We start from the raw sequence: 27,825 nt of genomic DNA on the forward strand, positions 1-27,825 counted from the left end.
CTATTTTATTTTAAATTTGTCTGCTTTTTTCCTAAAGAGAGAGAGAAGGAAAGCATGGACTTGGTTGGGTGGGGTTGTGAGGACAGACTGGAGAAGAAGGGGAAGGAAACAGTGATCAGAATATATTGTATGAAAATGCTTATTTTCATTAAAAAGAAGAAAAACACGCAGTATATAAGAAAAGAAACCAGAAAGTTATTGTTGAGCTGCTTTAAAAGGAGTTCATTCAGAAGGAAAATAAGAATTTTCCATGGAAACAAATATAGCTGTCTTATTTGGGGATCACTGTATGGATGTATAAAATTGCCAACACTCATCTAAGTGAACAGTTAACACCTGTGCCCTTTATTATGTCTTAATTATATTTCAATCAAAGAAAAACATGCAGTGTTGCAAAAGCAGTAGAATACACGAACCTGCAAAGGTAACAAAGGGAAGGAATGGCCCAGAATCCAGAGGCCCAGTCATCCCGAGATCCTCATTTCCTGGAGCCTGTAACCGGCTAATCTGAGCCCTGCTATCATTCTTCTCCTTGGCACACCCTCTACGAACCATGCCAGGGAGCATGTGACAGCCCAGAGGCAGGAAGCCAGTGGAAAGAGCAAAGAGGCTGGACAAAGGGCTTCCGCACAGCACAGCCGAGAGCTGGCAGCCTTGCTGCTGTGTCTGCCAGGCCAGGGGTCAGGACTGGTGAAGAAAACGACAATGGAGCAGCAGACAGAAGAGCTCTCTCCAGTGCTTCCAGAGTCAGTGGTGGTGCTAGCCACACATCAGTGCTAGCGAAGAAGGAAGCGGACAGCAGAAGGGAGACAGACTCAGAAAAGGTGTAGTGCAGGGCTGGGGACTCAGCTCAGTTGGTAGACTGCTTCCGTAGTGAGCCAGAAGCTCTGGGTTTCCATTGCCAGTATCATATAAACTGAGTGTGCTGGGACTTTCTCCATTCCTGTAATCTTAGCACTCAGGAAGTGGAGACAGAGGATTGGAAGTCCAAGGTCACCCTCAGAGTTAAATAGTGAGTTCAAGGCCAACCTAGGCTACATGGTACCTCGTCTATAAGAAAGAGGGAAGAGAGACATGAGAGAGGAGAGAGAGAAAGGGAAGGAGGGAAAAAAGAAGGGAGGGAGAGAGGAAGGGAATGAAGGAGGGAGGGAGGGTGGTGAGGAGGAGAGGGAGGGAGGGAAAGGGAGAGAGCGAGAGAGCGAGAGAGAGCGAGAGAGAGAGAGAGAGAGAGAGAGAGAGAGAGAGAGAGAGAGAGAGAGAGAAGAAAGAAAGAACATAAAAGGCAGCAACAAGAAAAAGAGGGTGAAGAGTCTCACTAGATTCTTGGATGTAACGAATGAGGATTTCAGCATCACAAGAGTGAACACTAGCACACAGCCCACGCTGCATTAGAGACTGTTTTAAATGCATATGTGTGTATATGTATGTATGTACACATATGTATGTGTACATATATATGTTACTGTAATGTTTCTGGGTTCTTCTTAGCAACATTAAAACCTAGCTACTATCATAAAGTGTATGATTATAGGTAAGCAAACTGATGGAGGAGGAAATAAGGTAACTTAAAATTCAAGGTCTTATAATGACCAGGCCTTTGGATCGGGATTCAAGTCCAGGAAAGAATTCAAGAAGTCCCCTTCCTAATAATCTACCATAGTACTGACTTTTGTGGGAGACTCTTAAGAAAGCAGGGTCTAAGGGAAAAACAGATCTTTTTCAAAAATGTAACAGGGAGTAGGGCACAAAGGATAGTCCCCCAAAGCAAACTGGAAGAGAGAGGCTGTAAAAGAGCATGAGAGGCATTGCAGGTGTGTGCTGCAGTGGCCTTGGACGCTACCAGGTCAGAGGCAGCAGCTTCTGTAGAGCCTCCGACATCCCAGCAGCAACTGCCCAGAGAGTTAGGAGGAAGGTAAAGTATTTGGCCCTGGGTAAGGGCTCCCCTCTCAGTTACCACAAGCATCACTTATATGCGGGTTTTAGACCTGGAGAACGGAGTCCCTGGGCACCAGAGCAAACTCTGGAGAACAAAGTGGAGAGGCACACAGGGAAGCAGGGCATTTTCAAGCCAAGCGCTGGGTGAATCAGTCTGTCTATCACAGCTTCAGTTAAAAATCAAAGATGGCACGCGGCTGGCTGGGAATGAGCGGAGGTGTGGCAGTCATCTCAACCATTTCTGCAAGAATAATACGCAGCCTGGTGCTGACATCACCAATGTCCCCTGAGCATTTGCCCTGGATCTTCCCAGCATTGTTTCTTGGGTCTTTCAGAACACTAATAATGTGAGTATTAACATCTATGATCTATGATGGAGAACTTGAAAGGCAGAGGTCCAGCAAACTGGTAAAGACACGTAACTGCTAAAAATTAAAAAAGAACCAGGCTTGATTATGTGACTACAATCTCTACAAATACAGTATGTATTGACATGAGAATGGCTATTATAGACATGTATTAAAATAAGTTCATACAGGAGCTTCAGAGATGGCTCAGGGGTCAGAGCACTGGCTGCTCTTGCAGAGGACCTGAGTTCAATTCCCAGAAGGCACATGGTGGCTCACAGCCATCTGTAGCTCCAGTTCCAGGGTGTCTGTTGCCCTCTTCTGGCCTCTAAGGGCACCAGCATACATGTGATGCACAGACAGACAGACAGACAGACACACACACACACACACACACACACACACACACCAAAGTAACAATAATTTTAAAAATAAGTTTATAGAGAAAATAAATACACAGATAATAAGTTTATAGAGAAACTTAAAGTTTCAAAACATTTGCTGTGAGACACAGGCATCTGAACCACTCTTATTACTGACTCTTCCTCTTATTGATGATGAGATTATCTTGTGTTGTATGCAGTTTTCCTGGAGAGACCCCAACAAATGTCTACTCACCATAGATGACAACAAAGACAGAACCAAGGGTCTCATGTGAGTGCAATGTGGTGAGTCAATGCTGTGATTGGGCTTATATACTGAACTTGGGTGACCCCCAGATCTCTGCACCACTGGAAAGTCTCACCCCAGTATGGATGATGACCCTCCCATATGGGTCTGCATGTCTGCATAAATGAAGTTCCTCCTCAGTTAGTCTTCCATGCTCTAAATGCTCAACCACCTCCCAAGGCCAGAAGACATGCATAGCTTGAGTAAAATTACAAACAGTTGGGAGGGTGGCACAGGAAAGAGTGGTTCATAGCTTCAGTTAAAATGGCTCTTAAGACCATCTCTACCCATATCAATGGGGGAATCTCAATGGGTCTTATCTGGTGAGGGGCTTTTGTTAAGCATCACAGTACGCTGATGAAGATGTTGACGCTGTCATGCTAGGAGGGTAGTGCTCTACAGCATCATAGACAACAGTACTGAAACTATCAACTTAAATTACCAGTGATGATGTCATTGCCAACCCAAATTGCCCACATGTGTGTCCCTTCCAAATTGCTAAAGTCTTGGCTAGAGATGCCACTGTCACGCATACAGCCAGTCCTGTTTTCAAACAGGGAAAAAACAAGTAGGCGTTAACTATTATCAGTATTCCTCAGCAGACAGGAATTTCAAGATAACTTCAGAAATAGTCAATAAGGTCACATTGAAATTACTTTGGGTGCATTCCAGTGGTAGCTTAAAATACTGCTAAAGTGAGTCTTCAGGAGAATTTTATGTTTTTATGGTAAATAACATGAAAGTCTAGGGAATACATTACCTGTAGTAACTGGGTAGAGTCATAGAAAGGTAACTGTAGCAGAAGGTTCCCCCAGCCTTGGAAGCTCTGCTAGCATTCCCAACTCCTTTTGAACCATTTCCTTATAAGAGTTGGTCATTATGGATGACATCCCAACTTGAGCCTGCCAGAGGTAAGCTGTCTCCTGGACTGGCCCGTACCAACCAGAAGTCTTCTGGAAAAACAGACACAGCCCCTAGTGAGCCATACATCTACAGTGGTCTCTGAACTAAGAAGAGGTGGTTTTAATGGAGTATGTGTGAGATTAGGGGAATAAAAGAGACCGCCTAAAGATAAGGAGCTGGTCTTGCTCAGTGGAGACAGAAGGAATGTCCCTGAGTGGCTGTCTACATTTTAGACTCCAGGTTCTTGCCGATCCCGTAAGCTAGTCCTGTCCCCGATATGAGCCTCTTTTCTGCTTAGGTGATGTTGAGAGAAACGGCAGTACAGTGGGCGCTCACTGGGTGAAATGAAGGAGGAAGGATCAGAAGCAGCAGAGTGCAGAGCCCATGTGATGAGAGGGGAGGGCTCTCCAGTCCAATAAAGACAATCATGTGGCATGCAGGGGTCCTAGACATCATCATGGGGACACCCCCTCTTGTCCTACTCTGGTTTGAATGGGGTTCTTTTTCTAACACTCACAGGGATGCTCCCCTTGTCCTGGTCCTTCACTTTCCACTGTAAAATAGACATCGATCTTCCTTGGGTCCCCAGTTCAGCATTTCCGGATCATATTAGGCATTCGGTAATGTATATGTATATGTATGTGTATATATATGTACCTGCATATGTATATGACGTACATGTTTGTGCATGGGAGAGTGAGGCTGCGAAACCACTGAGAATTCAAGGCCAATCTGGGCTACATAGTGAGACCATATAAAAAATGTGTCTATTTGTATATCATATATCTAGCTTCTACAGTTAAAAATAACAAAATTAGCCGGGCGGTGGTGGCGCATGCCTTTAATCCTAGCACTCGGGAGGCAGAGCCAGGCGGATCTCTGTGAGTTCGAGGCCAGCCTGGGCTACCAAGTGAGTTCCAGGAAAGGCGCAAAGCTACACAGAGAAACCCTGTCTCGAAAAACCAAAAAAAAAAAAAAAAAAAAAAAATTATCTAGACCTATTTATTTTTGTAGTATTCATCCAACAACATGGATATTTTTGCATCAATCTGCATAAGCACCGTGCATGTATGTACATGCATACATAAATTCACATACAATATGTGCACACACATATGCCCACATACCAAAATTCTCAAGCATTCACAATGGATCTTTTGATAAGCAGATGTTAACATGAAGTTCACAGAGAGGCTAAATGGTTTCCTGTGTGTGTTTATTTCCCGTACTGCCAATAAGGAAGTCCAAAGAGGACACTTTTTTCCCAACAACTCAAGAGTTTCAATAGGTTTTTCAAAGATTCCCTCTGTACCCTGTGCCCCAAGCAAAGGGTTCCTGCTGTGCGGCTTCTAAAGATTTCGCTTATAACCAGCTGAATGAGAAGCCTGAATGGGCAGTAAAACCCACACCAAACCTCTCTTTGCACCCTGTGTGGGGACAAGTGGTGACTTTGTTCACTTACAAAGGCTGGAGAGAGGGAGAGACAAACTGGCCCTATGGTCTAAGGAGTTTTCTTTCAAACAAATCCTTTTAAAGGGATCTAAATCATGCCCCTCACAAGGAGGCTGCATGAGGAAATTGAAGGGAGCTTTTCAGTTCTCTCCCAGCCCCAGCCTGAGGAACGGGAATTGTGCAGTCTCTTCTGTGACATATTATCCTCTGTAACATCCCTCCAATGGGACTCTCCTGCTTGGTGTCACATTTGCCTCTGAAGAGAAGGAAGTGTCTTGTTATTGTTCCTCCCCTGATAGGAAAACTGTCTTTCTTTTCCTGATATGGCTTGCTTTATGACACGTGAGCATTAAAATCAGAGGTCCCCCCTTATACAAAATTGTCATAAAACATGGTACTTTGGGACACTTAATTGTATTGTCTGTGGTGCTTTGGCTTCGAATATGTCCAATCTTCTGACACTGCAATACGACATGGCCATCTACAAATGTGTGTTGGACTGTGTTCACAAGTATCCTGTGATACGTGAGGCCTGCGTGTTTAGCACTTTGAAGGGTAGAGTGGAGGCTGAGGAGATAGCTCAGCAAGCATGAGGACTTGAGTTTGAATCAGCAGCACCTACCTATAAACTAGGTGTAGTTGTGGATGCCTGCAATATCAGCATGGGGATCGTCTTCGTTAGGATTACAATTACTGTGATAAACACAATGACCAAAAGCAAGTTGGGGAGGGAAGGTTTATTTGGCTTACACTTTCACATCACTGTTCATTACTGAAGGAAGTCAGGACAGGAACTGGAGGCAGGAGCTGATGCAGAGGCTATGGAGGGGTAATGCCTACTCGCTTGCTCACATGGCTTGCTCAGCCTACTTTCTTATAGAACCCAGGACCACCAGCCCAGGGATGGCACCACCAACAATAGGCTGGGCCCTTCCATATCAAGTATTAAGAAAATGCCTCCAGGCTTGCCTATAGCCAGATCTTATGCTGTGGGAGGACCCTTCTGTACTCTGTGAATGTATGTTGCTCTCATTGGTTGATAATAAAAGATGATTTGGCCTATACCCAGGCAGAATAAGGCTGGACAGAAAAGTCAAATGGAGATACAGGAAGAAAGAGGGTGGAGTCGGGAGAGATGTTGGCCAGATGTCCATGAATCAAGATGCCAAAAAACTGGTAAGCCATGGGCCATGTGGTAATATATAGATTAATGGATATGGGTTAATTTAAATGTAAAAGCTAGTTATTAATAAGTGTGAGCCATCGGCCAAACATTTATAATTAATATAAGCCTCTGTGTGGTAATTTGGGAAGTGACCGCTGGGTATAATCGGGCATACAGGACAGAAAGCTCTGCCTCCCTTTGCAATCTTATGGAGGCATTCACTCAGTTGAAGTTCCTTTCTCTCTGGTGACTATAGTTTGTGTCAAGTTGATATGAAACTGGCAAGCACAGGGGTGCTAAGACAAGTGTGTCTCAAGAGTTTGCTGCCCTAGCAATCAGCCTACTTCCAACAGAGAACTTCTGACTGGATGAGAGACCCTCTCTCAAGGCAATAAAACAGAGAGCTATAGAGAATATACCTGTACACTCAGGAGCATGCACAATACACACTGGAAATTGAGAAATAAGTTAATTAATTAATTAAGAGTAGAATGTGATAGAAACTTTTGCATATTATCCTAGACTTGTTTGAGGTCCTAGCAAGCTATAATGGGTTTGTGCAGCCCCTGTAGCAATGGTCTAGAAAGAAATGTCATGCTGGGTAAGTCCCCCAACCTGAATCTACCTGGACCAGGTGGCTTTGGGCTCACCCCACTGGTCCAGATTCTTTCCTACAAATTAAGAATTGCCACTCCATATCTTGGGAGCCTCCTGGAGAGCAGAGTGAGAGGAAGCAGTGTGAGACATCACATCCCACTTATCACAGCTGTGGAACCCTGGAGACTAGGAAGTGTTCCTGATGTGAATGTAAGTGGAGAGACTCGAAGGTTCCTGAAGTTGCTTCCTCACACCCAGTAAGGAAATGATCAGGTAGGTATCACGGAGATGCAGAGAACCTTGGATTCAAATGAACATCATCATCATCTATTTTTCTTTGTGTGAGTTTGAATAAGTTCCTTCCCAACTCTGTTCCTCTGAAAACCCCCATTCACTGTTCAACTGAGGGGATTAAAATAAAAAGAGGTCCACAGATGGTATCTACATGGTTTTCCATAAAAACATGAAGGGCAAAAGGGAGGTGGTTCAACTGGTAAAGGCACATGCCATACAGCCTGATAATGCATCACAGGATGCATATAGTGAACGGAGAGAACCAATTCCTGCAAGGTGTCCTCTGACCTCCACATGAGTGCCATGGTGCACACTGCAATAATCGCAGCAGGCTCGGCCTACTCCTGTCCTTTATACCTTTCAGATTCCACAGAAGCCCCACCCTCCTGCATTGTTTCCTTACCTGGATAGCTGGACCAATAGACACTGCCTTAGACAACGTCCCAGGGCACTAAATAAACTGAAACATAAGCAACAGTGCCTTGAACTCCATAGATATTACTAACAGTTTTTATTACTGAATTTAAAAGTTATTGCTTATATTTTATTTAAAGTCTTTATTGTGCATGGATGCATGCATGTGTATGCTCATTTGGGGGGTGGTGAACATTTGTGTATGGGTGCATGTGTATGCAGCAGTCAGAGGACAACCTCATGCAGTACCTCAAGAGCGACCCACTTACTGCCTTCTTTCTGAGACAGAGTGTCTCACCAGCCTGGTGGTCATCAAGTAGGCTAGATGGCTGGCCAGTGAGTCCCAGGGATCAACCTTTCTTTGCTTCCCCAGGGCTGGGATTACAAGGCCATGCCACAAGGTCTGACTTTTTAATATGAGTTCTGGGAATTGAACTCAGGTCCTTGTGCTGGCAAGGCAAGCATTTTATCAAAGATACTTCCACAAACATATTTTCAGTTTCTTAAAAAAGCAAGAGAAACATATAACCTTGCTCGGGGATTAGAATTTGTGGAAGCATTCTCTCTTCTTCTCCTCTCCTTTGTTCTCTTTCAAGCTCCACATCCCCTTTCCCCTTGTAAATGAAAAAGAAAAGGAAAGATGAAGGGAAGGCTTGAGGGAAGAGCAAGGGGCAGAGGGACAGGAGAAAGGAGACAGAACTTGGCACAAACTCTTTACATCTGAGTAACAGACTCACTATTCCTTTGTCTTTTCACACCAGACGGCTCTTTACATCTTGCTCCTGGCTCAGTGCACACTCAATGAGCCCAGGCACACCACAGTTCCTGCCTGAGTGTTCTGGAAGTTAAAGTCACAAAGAACGTTCCCAGAGGACAGTCCCACAGCCCCAGAGTGGCTGAGACTGGAATGGGCTGATTCCCGCAAATGAAATTAGCCTATAAAAATGACAATAAGATGAATGGAAAATGGCTCTACCAGTCCTTTTAAGTAGCTTCACACCGATAGCTAAGCTACTTGAAGAGAAATCTCGATGCTGGACTTCAAGAACAACAGCACGGAAGTTAGGAAGCCTCTTTTCCTGTGCCCCACCCTGCTTCTAGTAACCTATACCTCCTGCAAATTACCCATCTACTCAGTCATCAAACACCTGTTTACTGGGGGGCTGTAATGGGCCAGGCATGGAGTACAGAGGGAATTACAACCAAGAGGCAAAAAGACACACACCCTTGCCTTCACGGAGAATACTAAATAAATGAGGAAATCAGACGTTTAGGGAAACATGAAGCAGTGATGTTTGGGGTAGTTCCACAGACTTAGAAAACTGTGCTAGGGGTTTACATAAATTAGTCACAGGAACCACACAAATGAATGGAACTGAGAGACCAGAGAGCTTAAGGCTATCTGCAGAGTGATTAAGGTGATGAGCTGATTTAATTAGGTTCAATGGCCAAAAAAAAAAAAAAAAAGAATTCCCACTGGCCAAAAACATAAGAAGTGTTTTATATTTTTAAAGTGGAAAATTCTGTAAAATTACTGTCCTCCGGCTGCAAAGCATGGCAAAGTACCCTGTGTGGTTGTCTTTAGCTTTAAGCTCACTCTAATATTAGCACTGCTTACTGCATTCCCACTTCAAAGGGCACAGAGAACTTGAAGTGTTCATTCTAAGCAAACAATATCCTCCGCAGAAGCCATGAAAATGATCACGGACTATGCGCTGTTTGCGTTGTCAGAGAAGCAAAGGGACAATGATTGTTATAACCACTAACTGTCTTGTCCATCCTCAACCCTCAACCACAGTGGCCATCTTCCCCTCTCCATCCTCTCCAAGGATGCCTGTCTAAAGTCACATGCCTCTGATGCTCTTGGGTTCACACTGCAGAGTATTATGGGTTTCTTATATGCCTCACCATCCAACAATTTAGCAGCAAGCATTTGTGGTTAGCTTTATGTGTATGAGCTACTGCACTAGGTCTGTGGGAGGTAGAGAAAGTGATGGGTTTAAACCTGAGTCAGCGTTCTGCTTGAATACATTACAGAGTGCACTGAAGGGGCTTTCTGAGCACCTCTCTAGCAACAGTCTACGGATTTCCAAATGGGCCACTGGTAAGTGTAGTATTCTGTAAAATCTTACTAAATCTCTAACTTTTGGGAAGATATCAACTAGTCTTTTGTTTGATTATCATATCAGAACTCAAGTCACTTTAAGTTGCAAAAATTTTATAATGTGTATTAATTCATATACTCATATTTTACACTATCACATACATTTTAAAATCCTTGAAACCATATTTAAACATTTCTTTTTTAAAGAAAGATACTATTTAAGCCTGGCATTACAGCCTGTACAACACACACACACACACACACACACACACACACACACACACACACCAGAAAATCTGGTAAAAAGTGGGTGTACCTGAGTTTTCTAGTTTGCTTCTCAGTTGCTGTAACAAAACCCTGGACAAAAGCCACATGAGAGGGAAAGAAATTCCTTTAGTTTACAGTCCATCACAGATGGAAGCCAAGGCAATAACTCAAGGCAGGAATCTGAAGGAAGGAACTGAAGCAGAGGATGGAGAAATCCTGCTTACTAGATTCTTCTGTGTTCATGTCCATCCACCCTTCTTACACAGCTCAGGACCACCTGGCTAAGGATGACGTCATCCACAGTGGTCTGGGCCCTCAATATCAATTAGAAATATGTGCACCACAAACATGCCCACAGGGCAATCAGATGGAGACAATTCCTCAATTGTAGTTCTCTCTTCCCAGATATGTCAAGTTGACAAATGAAGTTATGACACTGAGTGCCAATAAAACTTTATTTTTGAAAATAGGCCATGGGCTAGATTTAGCTCATTAGTTTGCCCAAGCCCTGTTCTACACTGCCAATTTTTGAAGTGTATGATAGCGCTTTCTAAATAACAGACACAATGCTGTGAAAACAGAAGCCTCTGAAAGAGAAGGGGTTGAATCAATTTATGAATGTTTTTATGTATATGGCAGGAAATAAAGGATGGTGAGATCCAGAGGAAGTGACTGATGACCACAGAATGAGTAGCAGGAATGAGAAGACTGGAAGTTCAGAAGAAAACAGGTTCCTTCGACTGATAGCCAACAGTATTTGCTCTCAATGTCTATAGCATGTCAAACTGGAATGATCTTACAGGCAGTGATGAATGGACTAAACGTTATTTACAGATTTTTCTTATCAAAAGGTATTTCTGACCATGAGCCAAAACATAAGCAACATTATGTTAATAATATTTTAAAAGATGACTTTCTTGTGTGTGTGTGTGTGTGTGTGTGTGTGTGTGTGTGTGTGTGTTCGTGTGTGTGTGTTTGTGTGTATATTTGTATGTGATTGCAGGTATGCATACATGTGGAGGTCACAGGACCTCAGTGTCATTCCTCAAGGGCTGGTCACCTTTTTTGGGGGGAGGGGGTGGGCAGGGTCTCTCACTGTCATGGAATTTGTTGAGTAAACTAGAATGGCTGGCCAGAAATCCACCTGTCTCCACTTCCCCAGTGCTGGGATTATGAATGTACATCCACCATGCTCAACTTTTTTCATGTGGGTTCTGGAAGTCAAATGTAGCTGTACCTCCACCTATAGACTGAAGTAAATGGACAAAGTGGTTTGCTTTCTTTTCCTCTAATGCTGTCAGTGATCCAATTCACAAAAAAGAATATTCACAAAGGTGAGAAATGTCAAAGTGTAAATATGTACTGTGCTATTTATGTGCATCGATAGTTATACGTAGTGGTTATAAGTCAGGTAGGAGTCACTCAGACCTGTGGACACTGACAGATTCCTTGGTGTCTGCTCTTCCTTTAGGTGCCCTCTACCAAGAGTTTGCTCTGGTATCTGCTCAGCTCTGGAGAATAAGAGAGACCCAGTTTGGTTCTTAGAAGAGTAGAAAATAAAGATAATTTGGAGTAGAAGTAGAATTAGTTAACACATATGTGTATTATGTTAATTACCATATACATGTATACTATATATATGTATATATATATACATAATTACAGTTTTATTACGTTGTATGTATTATACGGAGTTTAATCCATTACATGGCATATATGTCATACATACAAACACAGGTGCAACACAGTGGATGAGAGAAACAACAAGAAAGAGAGGAAATTGTTTTTTAAAAATTATGTATTTTTATTTTACATATATAAATGTTTGCCTGCATGTGTTTGGGTGCTACATGCAAGTCTTATGCCTAAATAGGCCAAAAGAGGGCATCAGATCCCCTGGAACTAGAATTACAGTTGTGAGCCACCATCTGGGTGCTGTGAGGCAAATGTGGGTCTTCTATGAGCAACCAGTGCTATTAACTGCTCAGTCATCTTCCCAGGCCCTGAGAGCATTTCTTACCACTGCCTAGCAGTCAGTACACATTATCTAATTCCATCCTCACAATAACCATGCAGGAATTCAATACTTGAATTCTGAGAGTGGAGTTAGCAAACAGCAAAATAGCTCCAAGAGTAAATACCTCTCACCCCAGAGCACGTGTTGTCCATTTTCTTCCCTAAATCCTACCTATTTAAAGGATCAATCTCAACAACAGAAATAGAAGTAACCAGAAGCCCCCAATCCCAAGGAAGAAGTTCTACAAAAGAGCCACCAAGAGCAATGATCCCATCTGGGGAATGAGAGCATGGGGGCCAGTGCTTATTACCATGTGACAGGGACAATCCTGAGGGGCCTGTGTGTGGCATCTTTGGTGGTACTCTCTGCTAAGTTGAGGAATCAGAGGTTTCTAGTCTCTGAATCCACCCCAGCTGTCACTGTCTGCCTCTCTATGTTTTATAGACATAGGGAGGAGGTCATTGACCTGAGGTGTGTTCACCTTTTGAAGGCACACTGGAGATCAACGCAAGGCCAGCCAGTGACAGCTGGCACCAAAAACATCTGCTTTGATATTGCAGATGACAACATGACTTAGCCAAGAGCAATGGTGTGTGCCTTGAGTCCATGATATTCCAGAGACTGAGACAGGAGTGTCACTTGAAGCTCAAGGCTAGCCTGAACAATGAAGGAAGACTCTGTGTCAAAAACAGAAGCCAAGAAGTGGGTCAAGAACTTAGTAAAGTTCTTGCCAGTTCAATGAGTTCAACGTCCAGGACCAATATAGAATAAGCCAGGTGTGATGGAACACACTTGTAGCCCCAGCACTGGGGAGGGAGAGACAGGCAAATTCCTGGGGTTTTCTGCCCAGCCAGCATAGCCTCATTAAGATGAGTCTTGGAACAGTGAGAGACCCTGTCCCAAAAAACAAACAAACAAGACTGGACAGATGGCTCGATGTGGTGATATAATGTGTACCCTAAATGTGTTGATATATCGTGTACCCTAATAAACTTATCTGAGGATCAGAGGACAGAGCCAGCCACTAGATTAGACATAGAGGCCAGACAGTAGTGGCACACACCCTTAATCCTATCACTGGGGAGGCAGAGATCTGTCTGGATCTCTGAGTTCAAGGCCACACTGGAAACAGAGCCAGGCATGGTGGCACACACCTTTAATCCTAGCACTTGAGATCTCATGCCTTTCCTTGGAAAGCACACACACCTTTAATCCCAGGAAGTGACATGGCTGGGTGGAGAACGGTATATAAGGCGTGAGGAGACAGGAACTAAGCAGCAGTTCAACTGAGACCCTCAGGAGTGAGGACTCAGGCTTTCAGTTTGAGGATTCATGGAAACAGGATTGGCTGAGGAGTTGTTGAGGTGAGGATGGCTGTAGCTTGTTCTGCTTCTCTGATCTTTCAGCTTTCACCCCAATATCTGGCTCGTTTTTTTTTTTTTTTAAATTAATAAGACCTTTTAAGATTCCTGTTACAGGTCGATAGTTATGAGCACTAGCAGCTCTTCCAGAGGACCCCAGTTTGATTATAGCATCTATGATTCACAATCACTTGGAAGTCCAGTTTGAAGGTAGCTGATACCTTCTTTAGGGCCCTGCAGGTACCCTCTCCCCATTACATGGCATACACGAACAAGCCAAGACGAACAGTGTCTGAGGAAGGACTGTGGAGGTTGCATTCTGGCCTCCATGTGAGTGTGTACCCGTGGGCACATGTGCTACCTCACTGGAGTTCATCTGCGCAGACAGGAACCTGCACACACATGAGCAGGAGTTAACATGACGGTCACGGGATGAGTGAGAGTCAGAGAAGAGCTTCAGAGTACACATCTACCTTGAAAATAAACCAGCAATTGTTCGATATTGGAACAAAACTGACAAGAGAATCTCTGTGATGCCTCCGTCACTGTAAGCAGAGCAGATGGTGTCTCGAGCAGCAAAGAGGGAATCTGGCAGAGAAAAGTCTAAGGAGAAGTGTGTGTGCGACTGTCAGATCTTGGAGTCGCATTGAGACATCCAGGAAAAGAACCCGGTAATATCTCAAAATCCAACAAATTACTTTTAAAGTTGCTGTGTGAGTCAGAAAGATGGATGGGATGGGTCTGTGTCTACACAGTCAGAAAACCGCCAGGTCTGCAGAGCAGTTTTATCAGGAAGCCTTCTGGCTAGAAGCCTTGATTTATTATATTGATTTTGAGGATTTTTATGGCATCTTCTTCTTTGGGACGCCTAAGTAGACTCAGCAAAGTCAGCTTCCTATGTCATAAAAGAAAACATATGTGGCCCAATTAAAGAAACAAATCTCATGTTTCCTGTCATGTTGGAAGTCCCAAATTACAGAATCTAATATGTAACAATAAAAACTAAATGCAAGGAATTCACACAAATCATAATTAAGATTAGGTCGTGTGTGCATGTGTGTTTGCATGAGTTGAAATGTGAAGAAAAATGTGGCATATATTTAGTGTAATTGTATGCATTATGAAGAAATGTATCTGCTATGTGTGTGTGTGTCCTGGCATTGTGATTCGTCCCCTTCCAGAGGATGGAAGTAGAAATATGATTTGCATTCAGTGTTTTAAGAATGAACTTGGAATGTAACCATTCCTTCCTTTCCACCAACATTCATCCATCCCTACTCTCAGGCTACCCAGGCATTGATTGTCAACGTATGTCTTCTAAATGCACCTCAACTTCATGCCACATGCTTGGGAAAAATAGGTAATTTCAGTGTTACATAACAAAGTAACCATTGAGGAAATGACTCAAGGGCCTTCCTGGCCAGTGCTGACCTGAATGGACCCACCTCGGTCACTCTGCCCCAGCCACATAGCCTCCTAGCTATCTCTAGCATGTGCTTGGCTGTTCTTGATTGAAACATGGAACTTGATGTCCCTTCATCTGGTAAAATAAAAACATACCTTAATAAAAAAGAAAACTTCTTCCATAAAGTCTGTAGCTAGGTTTAAATGTCACTTGCCAGAAAGACTGCCCTACACTCTGCTACTCCAAATGATACCAGGCTCATTTCAAGCACCTCTCCACCATCTACCTTTTGCTCTTCATGTGGGAACTCCTGGACTATCTCCACCATCACCATCCACATGTCCTGAACCATCTCCACCATCACCATCCACATGTCCTGAACCATCTCCACCATCACCATCTGCATGTCCTGGACCATCTCTAAGACTACAGATATGATGGATTAGACTGTTCTGGTTGGGTTTTTTGTATCTGAGGCTTTTAATCTGGGTCTGCAGGGCACATAAAGAAATGGCCAAAGCTTTAAGGCAGCAGAGAGATTCTCCTACTAAGCTTGAATAGCCACCAAATGGAACAGAGGGCCCCATGGCAGACCATGGCTAGGAAGATTTGAATTCAGGAGAACAGCTCCCTGACAGTGGTCCAGGAAGGAAAAGAAGGTATTAATTAGTCCTACTCATGACAGGAGCTGAAGTTTGCAAAGAAACTGATCCTCAACTGAGACTTTGGCCCTGGGTGACTTTGGTGATTTTAGTCATGGGCCATGCTGAGCAGACAATCCAATTACATCACGACAGACCAGGCCTCATTTCATAAATGTGTGTTGTTTCAAGTTGCTAGGTAAGTGGGCATGTTATGCAATACTGAAGTACATACAACCTTTAAATATTTTAAATGAAGATCACATCTCTATCTGGCATATTATTTATTAACTCATTTATTATTATTATTATCATCATCATTATTATCTTTCTCTGTCCCCTGTGTGTGTGTGTGTGTGTGTGTGTGTGTGTGTGTGTGTGTGTATTTGGGTTTGTGTGTTAGAGGGTAGGTTTGCAGGTTGCTCACGGAAGTCTCAATTCCTTAAAAAGCATCTATAATTCAGTGGACATGCGATGAATAGTTATTAAATGTGTAAACTTTCACTAGAGAAGAGTGGAAGCTTATTTCACAGAATGTGAAGATGGAGTCCCCTGTGTCAGGGAGCTCCCAGAATGAAAGTATCAGAGGGGCTCCAGGCCAACTTGGGCTACCTGGTGAGTTCAAGGCCTGTCATATCAAAGACTCACTCTGAAAACACCCACCTACCTAAATAAATAAATAAAACTCCTTTTGAAGTAGAAATTTCTACATGACAAAAACTTTTCTAATATTTCAAAACCAGAACTGTGTGTGTGTGTGTGTGTGTGTGTGTGTGTGTGTGTGTGTATAATAAAGAAGAGGTCATGGATTTGGGAGAGAGACACACACAAGGAGGTGGGACTGGAGGGATTTAGGGGAGTAATAAAGATACAGTTCTCATGTATGAAGTTCTCAAAAAATAAAATTAAAAAACCACAATAGGTTATAAAAATAAAACAAGTCAAGAATCATTATCTAGAATGTACTGAGGAAAAAGAAAGGAATTGAAAAACAAAATAAAATGATAACCACAGAATATCTATGAAATTCTGAGAAATTATCATGGCTCCAAAAGGCCAACAAAGAATTAAAAATACACCAAATAGAATAAAGAGGGTATGAGAGGGGCATTGACAGAGCCAGGGAAGAAAAGATAAAAACATCACAGGCAGTGGTCTTTGAAAGAAAACAATAGATGCCATTCTCTCCTCCACGGTAGCCAATCGTGTATAGTTAAGACACCAGTCCACACACACAGCTTGGAGGAGTATGAAGTGGTCCAATGCTCGGTCAGCAGTTGGCAGTCTGTGTTGTATCCCACAGCACATGGGTCCTCTTCATTGTATCTCCATAGAACAGCAAACACAGATGAAGAAGGGGTCGCTGTCTTGACAGGCCTGATCCTTGTGTCCTACGGCTGCTTTGGCATCCCCTTCCCCCACTGGCTGCTTCTTCTTTCCAATCAGAACAGTTTCACCTCAGCAACACCCACAATCTCAACGCTACATCATTACAGGTTTAGTAGCACACACTGGTTTCCTGTTTACTGGACACCAGAGTTCCCACCTTCTCTTGTTGCTGGGAACTGCCCCAGCTCTGGTGAGAACACAGGCAAGTGTGCTGAAGGTTCTAGAGCTCCTGATAGAAGAGGAGCTATTTCTTCTGAGGTGTCATGCTTTTCCTTTTAAGTGCCATCTGAACAGATGCCTAGAGCTGAGGTCGTCAAAGAAAAGAAGGGAAAAGCCAATGAATGAGAGACTGCTTACAAAAGAATGAATCTGGGTGTTTAGCAGATACTACAGTTTGCCTGTGAAATGTATGTGGGCACTTGATTCCCCAGCTGGTGGCACTGGTACAGGAGAGTGCACAGCACTTTCCCCCAAACTAGACTGCTGCCACCCTCATGAGTTCAGCTCTGTCTGCTGGAGAAGGGTCACCACAACTGGGCTTGTTCACTTTCCACAAACTGAACAGAAGCATGGGTAGGGTCCCTGGACCCTCACCTGAGTATCCGGCCACTCCTCCAAATCAGCTGTATGTATCTCTAGGTGGCCTCAGGGTCTCAGGGAAGAGTACAGACACTGGGAAAGACTAGGAGAAAGGGGGTTCCATCTTTGCAAACTATGAGAAAACTATTATTATGCTGGGTACAGATTTTTCCAATATAGAGGCTTTAGGACCATCCACACTCCTGTAGGAAACCCCTCACTCATGCTCTGTAAGAAAGTGTAATAAACTCATTGGCTTCCTCAGACTGAACTTTGGCATAATCATGCTTTGACTTGTCATTGGGACCTCATGAGGAGGGTGGAAATTGCTTAGCCCCCACCCACAGGGAGAATATTCTCACAACAGGGAGGTCGTGGAGTCTTTGGAAGTGGAACCTATCTCCAGGTAGTGAATATATGGGTTTGAGGATATTCTGTGTCTGCTTCCTGATCTACAGATATGTGATCAAGCAGGTATCACAAGTTCCCACTGCCAGGAGGTCAACTGCCCACGGCAGTGCCCGCTCTGCCACTATGGACTATGTCCGTTCAGAACTTTCTCCTGCAGCTGCTTCTTGCCATGTGCTTGGTCGCAGCCGTAAGAAAAGTAAACTAATACTGGTGGCATTTCCCGTTCAGTGAGCCAGACTTGAAAATACCTCTCTACTATCGCCTTATAAGTAAAACAGCAAATGGCTGTATCATGTGAACTGCAGCTATAGGAGCTATGGTTGCCAAACGTCTGTGTTACATGGGATCAAGGGGAACCAAATAAATCTACCAATACACTGTTAGCTGTTAAACTCAAGCATCAAAAATAATATAAAGTTATATGGGTGTGTTTTACATATGTTTATGGAGTATATTGACCTATGAATCCATAGATTGACCTATAAATGTTTAGAGAAATGTCTAAAAGCATAGATACCAAACTGACAAGAGCAGTTCTCTCAGGGGCACAAAAGTCAGAGGTGCTGATGAGGATGTATTTACTACAGTTGTGTCTTTTTTTCTGATAATAAGGAGAGGAAAGCCAGGTAAACAAAGATAACTTCAAATAAAAGCAATAAAATGTTGAAATATACATTTTTTAACTTTCAGAGTTTCATCCGTGTATACCAAATGAAAACAAACTGTAGAAAAGCCATTAATGTATTGTGGTTTCAATTTTTTAATGTTATAATGTCTAATCATGTGTGGGCATATGTATCTGTGTATGGATATGTGCATGCGTGCAGTATCCACAGAGGCCAGAAGAGGGCTTCAGATGCCCTGGAACTGGAGTTACAGGTGGTGAAGAGCTGCTCAACACAGTTTCTGGGAACCTAACTCAGGTTCTCTGCAAGAGTAGTATACGTGTTCTTAACCATTAAGATCTCTCCATAAAGTGGTTTGGAGAATCTACTCATTTTTACAGGGTGTGGACAATATGGCATATCCAGACATTCTTAACCATCCTGTGGAAAGCAGATTTATTTGCTAAATAAACAAAGGTACTGGGAAATGCATGTCCTAACTATTTAGAGATATATGGAAAACAGATGTTTCCTCGTACAAAAGAATGTATTTCTCCACAGATGTTGCCATGGAAGGTCTTATGTTGTTCTGTTGTTGTGACAAGTCCATAGTGAAAGAGAAAAATATTGCCACGACCCAGAAATACTCTCCCAGGAGTGACAGCCCATGATAATTTCCAGAATCCATGGTCAGAGGAGAGCACCAAGGTACCCACTGTGGAACATTGTGAGGGCATTAGAATGTTGGATGCCCTGGAGTGTATTTCTTAAATCAATAGTGAAACTCAACAGACATTAGCAGAAAGACAAGAGGAAAAGAAAAGTTAAAAATGGGACTTAAAGGAGCTAGGAAGCCACGGGACACAATAAATTAGCAGAGGTAGACAGTGACTCTGTGGAAATATGAGAACTTTAAGTCTGCAGGAAAGAAGGTAAGATTCTTGCTGGACTTTGTGTCTCAATGCTAAAGACTGGATATTTATTCAATCCCTATCCCACATCTGTTAGATCATGCTGGGTGCCTGCAACACTGAACAGAAAAGGCAGGTATTGCAAACAACCTCAGACTATTCTAAAAAAGGGATCTTACTCAGTAAGCATGGCAGGGGAGGTGGCTGAGGTTGGGGCTCACTCACACTGTCCAGGAGGAAACAGAGGAGATGTGAAGTAGGGTGTGGCTGGCCCATGCGACAATGTGAGCCAGCATATTCAGGAGATGGGGAAAAATCAAGCTTGATTGGTTCACAATGGAGAAGAAAGCAAGATGAGGCCTGAAGTGGCTGGAGCTGAGCACCAAGGGCTGGCAACCCTCAGGAAGGTGCTTTTCCTGCGTCCTCGGAGGTTAAGGAGCAAGTGCAATAATGTGGCCTGACTTGTGCTGTGAAAATTTTAGATGTGACTATGAATGTTTTCTGATGGAGGGCCCACAGGAGGACACACGAGAGAAGCTGGACCATTTCGGAAGGGGCTGACATGGGCCTGGAGAGATTACTCAGTTGCTAAAGTGCTTGTAATGTGAGTATGATGGTCAGTGTTCAACCTCAGCACCCGCAGCTTTACAAAAGGCAAGTCTGGTAGCACACACGTGCAATCCCAGCACTGGGAAGATGGAGGTGGGCGGATTCCTGGGCCCACTGACCAGCCAAGCTAGTCTACTCAGTGAGCCTGAGGACACAGTAAGAGATCCTGTCTCAGCTCTTGAGGAATGACAATGGAGCTGACCTCTGGCCTCCAGGTGTACATGCATCCCACACACACCCCAACACACACACACACACACACACACACACACACACACAAGAATAAATAAAATAAAAATAATTAGGTGAATATCTAAGGAAGCAGCACGAGAAGGGCCCGCATGACTCTGGCCTCACATAGGCACCTTCATTGTGTTTCTGAATGATGGTCGTGTTAGAGTGGCAAGAGAAGAAGGGAAAGGGGGTGGGGGGGATATAAACAAAGAAAGAGAACACTCAGTCCACGCTATCCCATGTCAGTCTTCTTAAAGGTTAGGCTGTCAAATCCCTAGATGTTCTCCACATACATCATCGCCTACCGATTTCCCCATTTTCTTCTAATACTTCATTCCTTAATGGCTCTCATGGAACACATCTCATTCGCTTTCTCAGCACAATGCTTCTCACATCCACAAAGACCAGTCTTTTCTGAAAACAATGCCAGCCATTCTTGACTCTAGGATGTATTTTCCATTTTTCTAGTTGTGACTTCCTGTTGCTTTTCTACCAAATGCTGTTTCCTGAAAGTCACGGTTGCCATACCTAGCAGTGTTGAGCATAGAGGATTATCAAATTTAAAGCCTACAATGGAGCTGTAGTGGTTTATAAAACTCTCTCATGCTGCAAATGAGGAAACATTAACGCTCTTACTCAGGGTCAGACTGGGCAGGAACACAAGGGCTAGGGGTCATTCACTCAGCCAAGTGTTTTCTGAGGAGGATTTGTGCCAGGGCATATTCTAAGATTTTCGTAGCAAAGGGCAAAAGGTCATTAAGATTCTGGACAAGCTTCACATTTCATTGGAAAAGTAAACAGGTGGGTGCCCCAGCCAGTCCTGGTGCCCAGTTCTGCTGAGGCTCTAAGGGGAGACAGGAGAGAAAGGGTAACTAGAAATGGGAACGATGTCGTATGTGAAACTCCTAGCCCTTTACTAATGGCTTGGGGAAGGTGTGCTGGCTATAGCATAAAAAGGAATGGACTCTGAGCATTTTATAAAAGTGGTCATGATCTAGCTTCTGGAAGGTTCCCGAAGCAGGGAAACAAGAAGTGCAGTGAGAATCCTGTGACACGCCAAAGAAATTCTCAGGCTCTCTACTAAAAGCAATGGTTAAACTAATTGCAAAGAACTTTAGGTCTTGCACTTCAATTAAATATTCATAGAACTCCATTCTGCGCTGCATTTAGAAGTTAAGAGCCTTTCAAACCCCTTCTGCATTCCCAATAGTCAGCTAATCCATTTGAAATGTGATACTCTCTCCAGCCCACAGTCTCAGGGAGTCAGCCCAGGCAGGCAGCCCAGCTTAGGATCTTTTTCAAGAGATGCAGGCTGAGGCTTGAGGATACTAAATTGTTCTGAAAAGCAAATAGCAGTTGTCACTGGGGAGGCTTGCCACCTAGCAGCTTTAGCACAAGACAGGGATGGACTATGAGAGTTAAGCAGAGGGTGAAGGCAACATGTCAGGGAGACAGAAGCCCTATTTTCTTAGTTGGTAATGATTCACAAGTGGGGGTGGGGGTGGCGAAAGAATACTGGGTACTCAAGCAATGTAAATGTTCCCTGAAGCTGAACTTGATTATGACTGGCCATTTTATAGACAGCTGACTCCCTTTTCATGTTATCCACTTTGGATTTTCTTAGACAACCCACCTGCACACTGGAAGCCTGTGGGCCACATTCAGCCTGCCACTTGCTTCTTCATGTAAATAAAACTTTATTGGAACTCAGCCATCTCCAGTTCTTTCATATTATTGACAAGTTTCAACATGGATGGTACAACCAGTGTCTAGGTTCTTACTGATGATTTGAGCCTTTACAGGAAGTATGCCAGGCCTGCTTTAGAAAGATGTTCATGTCCTGTATAGACTTCAAGTTTTTAACACAAGCTAATTCATGCATGGCTTCATACTACTCATTATACAGACACCCATCCACTTACTCTCTCTTAGGGAGGAAAAACTAATGACTCACGGGTAAATAGGATGAAAAACTGGGCAACTTAAAGGTTCATGCAATCTGCTTTATTCCAAAAAGCACTGAGAGAAAGGCTTTGAACACTAAAATGTTAACCATGCAGAACTGTGTTCAGTCCTGTCTCCTTGTACTTCCTGCCACAGGGCAGAGTTTTCTGAGCTTCCTGGCAGGTGCCCTCATCTTGCCCTACTATTAGAATGCCATCCACCTTGAAGTGGGTAGGTCAAAACATATTCATGGTAATAGAAGAAGTTGCTTGGGGTCCATATGTTATATATAAGATGAGCTAGAAAGTGCAGTGGAAATCCCCTTCAAAACAGCTCTTGTCATGTCCTGAATGGTGTGTGTGTGTGTATGTGTGTGTGTGTGTGTGTGTGTGTGTGTGTGTGTGTGTGTGTGTGTCTTGTGTGTTGTTCCCAGTTACCCTCTATCTGCTTTGGGAGGCCTGGCTCTCACTGGCCTGGAACTTGACAAGTAGGGACACATTCGTCTCTGCCTCCCAGCAGTGGGATTACAAGCACACACTTTCACACCTACACTATCTTTAAAAAGTGGGTTCTGGGTGGAACTCAGGTCCTCATGCTTGCACAGCAGGCATTTTACTCACTGAGCCATTTTTCTGACCCTGCTTTCTTATTTATTTGGAATAGTCTCCCCACAGCACGTAAGAAATACACATATTGCTTTATTTGTTATGCGCCAGACATGATGCTACCTAGGGATTCAAAGCAGCTCAGAGCAGAGATTTCTAGGAAAAGGAGCCAGAAGGGGCCCAGAGGTCTCATACCAATGTTGTCTCTAGGCACATGATGCTCATGGCACAATTTCAACTCAGATCTCACTGAAGACAAAAGGAATAAGTGAGAACACTGGGATTCTTTGTAGATGGGATGTTTTCTTGCATGGTAGAATGAATGCAAGCAAAAAGGAATGAGCAAGACATAGAGAAGGCATTTGAGAACATATGGCATCCTTCTTTAGACCTCTGGAGAAATGGCTTTTCAACTGGCAAGTGAACAGAAGAGAAATCCCTGTTCCCACTGTGCTCTGAGAATAAAACATAGAGCCATTGCTTAAGACATATATCTTTTCAACATGTCATCCTTGGGGCCGTACTGGGGAACCAGTGGACCAATTAGACTCCAAAGGGTGATCTCTTCAGGCTGACACCTGTATGCTGACACCTGTGTGCTGACACCTGTATGCTGATACCTGTGTGCTGATGACACCTGTATGCTGACACCTGTGTGCTGATGACACCTGTGTGCTGACACCTGTGTGCTGATGACACCTGTGTGCTGACACCTGTGTGCTGATGACACCTGTGTGCTGATGACACCTGTGTGCTGACACCTGTGTGCTGATGACATCTGTGTGCTGATGACACCTGTGTGCTGATGACACCTGTGTGCTGATGACACCTGTATGCTGTTGACACCTGTGTGCTGATGACATCTGTGTGCTGATGACACCTGTGTGCTGACACCTGTGTGCTGACACCTGTGTGCTAACACCTGTGTGCTGATGACACCTGTGTGCTGACACCTGTGTGCTAACACCTGTGTGCTGATGACACCTGTGTGCTGACACCTGTGTGCTAACACCTGTGTGCTGACACCTGTGTGCTGATTATACCTGTGTGCTGACACCTGTGTGCTGATGACACCTGTGTGCTGACACCTGTGTGCTGACACCTGTGTGCTGATGACACCTGTGCGCTGACACCTGTGTGCTGACACCTGTGCATTGATGACACCTGTGTGCTGATGACACCTGTGTGCTGATGACACCTGTGTGCTGATGACACCTGTATGCTGTTGACACCTGTGTGCTGATGACACCTGTGTGCTAACACCTGTGTGCTGACACCTGTGTGCTGAAACACCTGTGTGCTGATGACACCTGTGTGCTGACACCTGTGTGCTGATGACACCTGTGTGCTGATGACACCTGTGCGCTGACACCTGTGTGCTGATGACACCTGTGTGCTGATGACACCTGTGTGCTGACACCTGTGTGCTGACACCTGTGTGCTGATGACACCTGTGTGCTGACACCTGTGTGCTGACACCTGTGTGCTGATGACACCTGTGTGCTGAAACACCTGTGTGCTGATGACACCTGTGTGCTGATGACACCTGTGTGCTGACACACCTGTGTACTGATGACACCTGTGCGCTGACACCTGTGTGCTGATGACACCTGTGTGCTGACACCTGTGTGCTGCTGACACCTGTGTGCTGATGACACCTGTGCGCTGACACCTGTGTGCTGATGACACCTGTGTGCTGATGACACCTGTGTGCTGACACCTGTGTGCTGACACCTGTGTGCTGACACCTGTGTGCTGATGACACCTGTGTGCTGACACCTGTGTGCTGACACCTTGTGCTGATGACACCTGTGTGCTGATGACACCTGTGTGCTGATGACACCTGTGTGCTGACACACCTGTGTACTGATGACACCTGTGCGCTGACACCTGTGTGCTGATGACACCTGTGTGCTGACACCTGTGTGCTGACACACCTGTGTGCTGATGACACCTGTGTGCTGACACACCTGTGTGCTGATGACACCTGTGTGCTGACACCTGTGTGCTGATGACACCTGTGTGCTGATGACACCTGTGTGCTGATTACACCTGTGTGCTGATGACACCTGTGTGCTGACACCTGACATCACACACCCATAGGTAAGGACACTTGGCCTTGCTCAGTGAAGAAGAATAGTCTCTATGACACTATCACCAAGCTTCAAAGGACTGCAGCTCCCTCGGACTGGGTCATTACAGTCTTAGTTCCTGACCACTGATCTAAAGAACAGGGACACTGTTTTCAACACATGCACAGAGAGTTGTGCTACAGGGCAGCGTTTTGGTTACCAGTAATAAGCAGGTGCTTGGCCTTCCCTTGCTCTTCCCTCCCATTTGCATCTCTGTGCCGCCCTCCCTCCCTCTCTCCGTCTACATCTTTTGTGGGGAGGGAGAATGCTCCCTCAGCAGATCAACCTGGAGTGGACAGCTTCCTTCTTCCAGCCCTCTCATCTAAATAACAACAAGCATCATTTTAAATCGGAGATGATCAGGAGAGAAAAGAGTGAAATGTAAAACAGAAACAAAGCCAAGTAAAAACTACACAGGAGATCAGTGAGCTGGCTCAGTGGGTGAAGGCGCTTGCTGCCAAGCCTGACAACTCAAGTTTGATTCCAGAAAATCATATGGTGGAAGGAGACAATTGATTCCACAGAAAGAAAGAACGGACCCACATACACCACACACCACTGTGACATGTGCTCACACACACACACACACACACACACACACACACACACACACAAACACGCACACACGCACAGACAGACAGACAGAGAATGTAAAAATAAAAACAAATGCTAAAAACTACATGTACTGTTTTATGTACATGGCATGAATTATTTATGTGTAAATGTACACTATACATAATTATGCTAACAGAGCATTGCAAACAACTAGCAAACACACACACGACCCCCTCCATCACAGGCCAGCAGCACTCACAACCTGTTCCTGCTAGCCTGTGATGTTACTATTGCTTTCTTAGCCACTTGATTCTCTTTCAGTGTAAAGTAAAGATATGGACTAAAGAGTCTGGGGTGAAAAGTTCAAGGCTGAAAATACTTCCTTCGTCACTGTTCTGGCTTGCTCACTGATGGATTTTCTTTAATCTGGCAAATAAAGACCTTTATTAGAACAGGGGATAATAGTTACAATTTTTCTCACCCAAATAAACACTTACACGGAAATCATGCATTCAAAAATAATTCAGACACATCCCTAAAATGTTCCTCATTTTGATCCTGCTGGTTTTTTATATCTAAGCTCTGAGGCGTCATTTCCCATAATTCAATTGACATGAGCAGTTACGGCACCAGAGCTGTTTTTGCTTCAACCTCTGTCCCAGAAAGAAACCCCTTCTGCACAACTTAGACATTCTTCTCATGAGATAGGCCTCTACCAAATAGGAATTTATGTAAATGAATACAGTCATGAAATGATCAGGAGGCGCATACCTAAAAAGCTCAATTTTGCAGGCTATTTCCAGAAAAATAAATCAAGTGCCAGGAAGGTGGCTCAAGTATAAAACCCACACATTTTGAAAAGATAAAAAATAGACAGAGCTGGATAAATGACTCATGGGTAAGAGAGCTTGCTGTGTACGCATGAGGATCTCAGTTCAGATCCTCGGATTCATATCAAAAGCCTAGTATGACGTGCATGCCCATAGGCTTGGCCCTATGGGAGCAGGAGACAGGAGGATGGCTGGAGCTTGTTGGCTGCCAGCCCAGCTCCAGGGAGAGACCCTGACTCAAGAGATAGAGCAGGACACCTGTTGCCCTCTGGCCTCTCTATGTGCACAAGGACGTGCACACAAGGACATAAACACCCTGAGACACACATGTGCATATACCACACCCACAGCCCCAACCACATATTAACAATAACAACAAAAAAGCAGCCAGACAATATCACAAAATTACCCACAGTAGAGTGGGAATGAAGCCAGGGTTGTCAACTATGAAAATTTTGCCCAGAGCAGATAACTGCTATTGTCAAGAAGCAGTTCTGATGATCACTTCAGGGCAGGGGTGCCATCGGCATCTGGAAGCCAGAAGCCAGGGACATCATTTAGCATCCCATGTTCCTTGTGTCAGAAAACTCTCTACAACCGAGAGCTGTCCACTGTTCCACTGTGTGGGGTGCACATTCCTCTGTACATTTCTATCTGTGTGTGGAGTGTATGTGCATCTGGAGACCAATGGTGGGACCACTTCTTCATCTTCTGTTTTGGGACAGAGTCCCTTGTGGAACTTGCAGCTTATGAGTTAGCTAGACTCCATGGCTAGCAAGCCCCAGGGGCTGCCTGTCTCCATCTCCCCAGCGCTGGGGTTCCGGGTGTGTGCACTGCCGTGAATGGGAGTTCAACTGAACTCAGGCCTTCGTGCTTGTTCAACCAGAGCTTTAGTGACTGAGTTGGCTCCACAGAAAGTGTTATATAGTGTAAAATGTCAGTATCTCTGTGACGGAGACATGCTGTGTCTGCCTGTGATCCGTAATACTGGGAAATATCATTCCCTGTCATGTCAAAACACACTCATGATCATGCCATGTAGCATGTACTCATCCTATAAATTAAACAAAAAATAAATTGATTACAAAGAATAAATAATTTTTTTCTATAGTATCTCTATGACAACCTTAATACGGCCAGTGCACTGTCAGCTGTTAGTAACTGAAGCTGAAGATTCATGGCTGTGAGCTGGCGCAGGGACTCACCCAAGGCAGGAATCTGAAGGTAGGAGCTGATGCAGAGGGCGCAGAGGAGTGCTGCCTAACAGCTTGCTCCTCATGGCTTGTTCAGTCTGCTTTCTTATGGAACCCAGGACCATCAGCCCAGGGATGGCACCACTCACAATGGGCTGGACCCCTCCCCCATCAATTACATAGTTTATGTTCTGGCCTGACTCAAATCCTCACACTTGTCAGGCAAACACTTTGCTGATTGAGTCAACTCCCCAACC

This window comes from Peromyscus eremicus, chromosome 7, assembly GCF_949786415.1.
Source record: "Peromyscus eremicus chromosome 7, PerEre_H2_v1, whole genome shotgun sequence".
Taxonomy (NCBI): Eukaryota; Metazoa; Chordata; class Mammalia; order Rodentia; family Cricetidae; genus Peromyscus; species Peromyscus eremicus.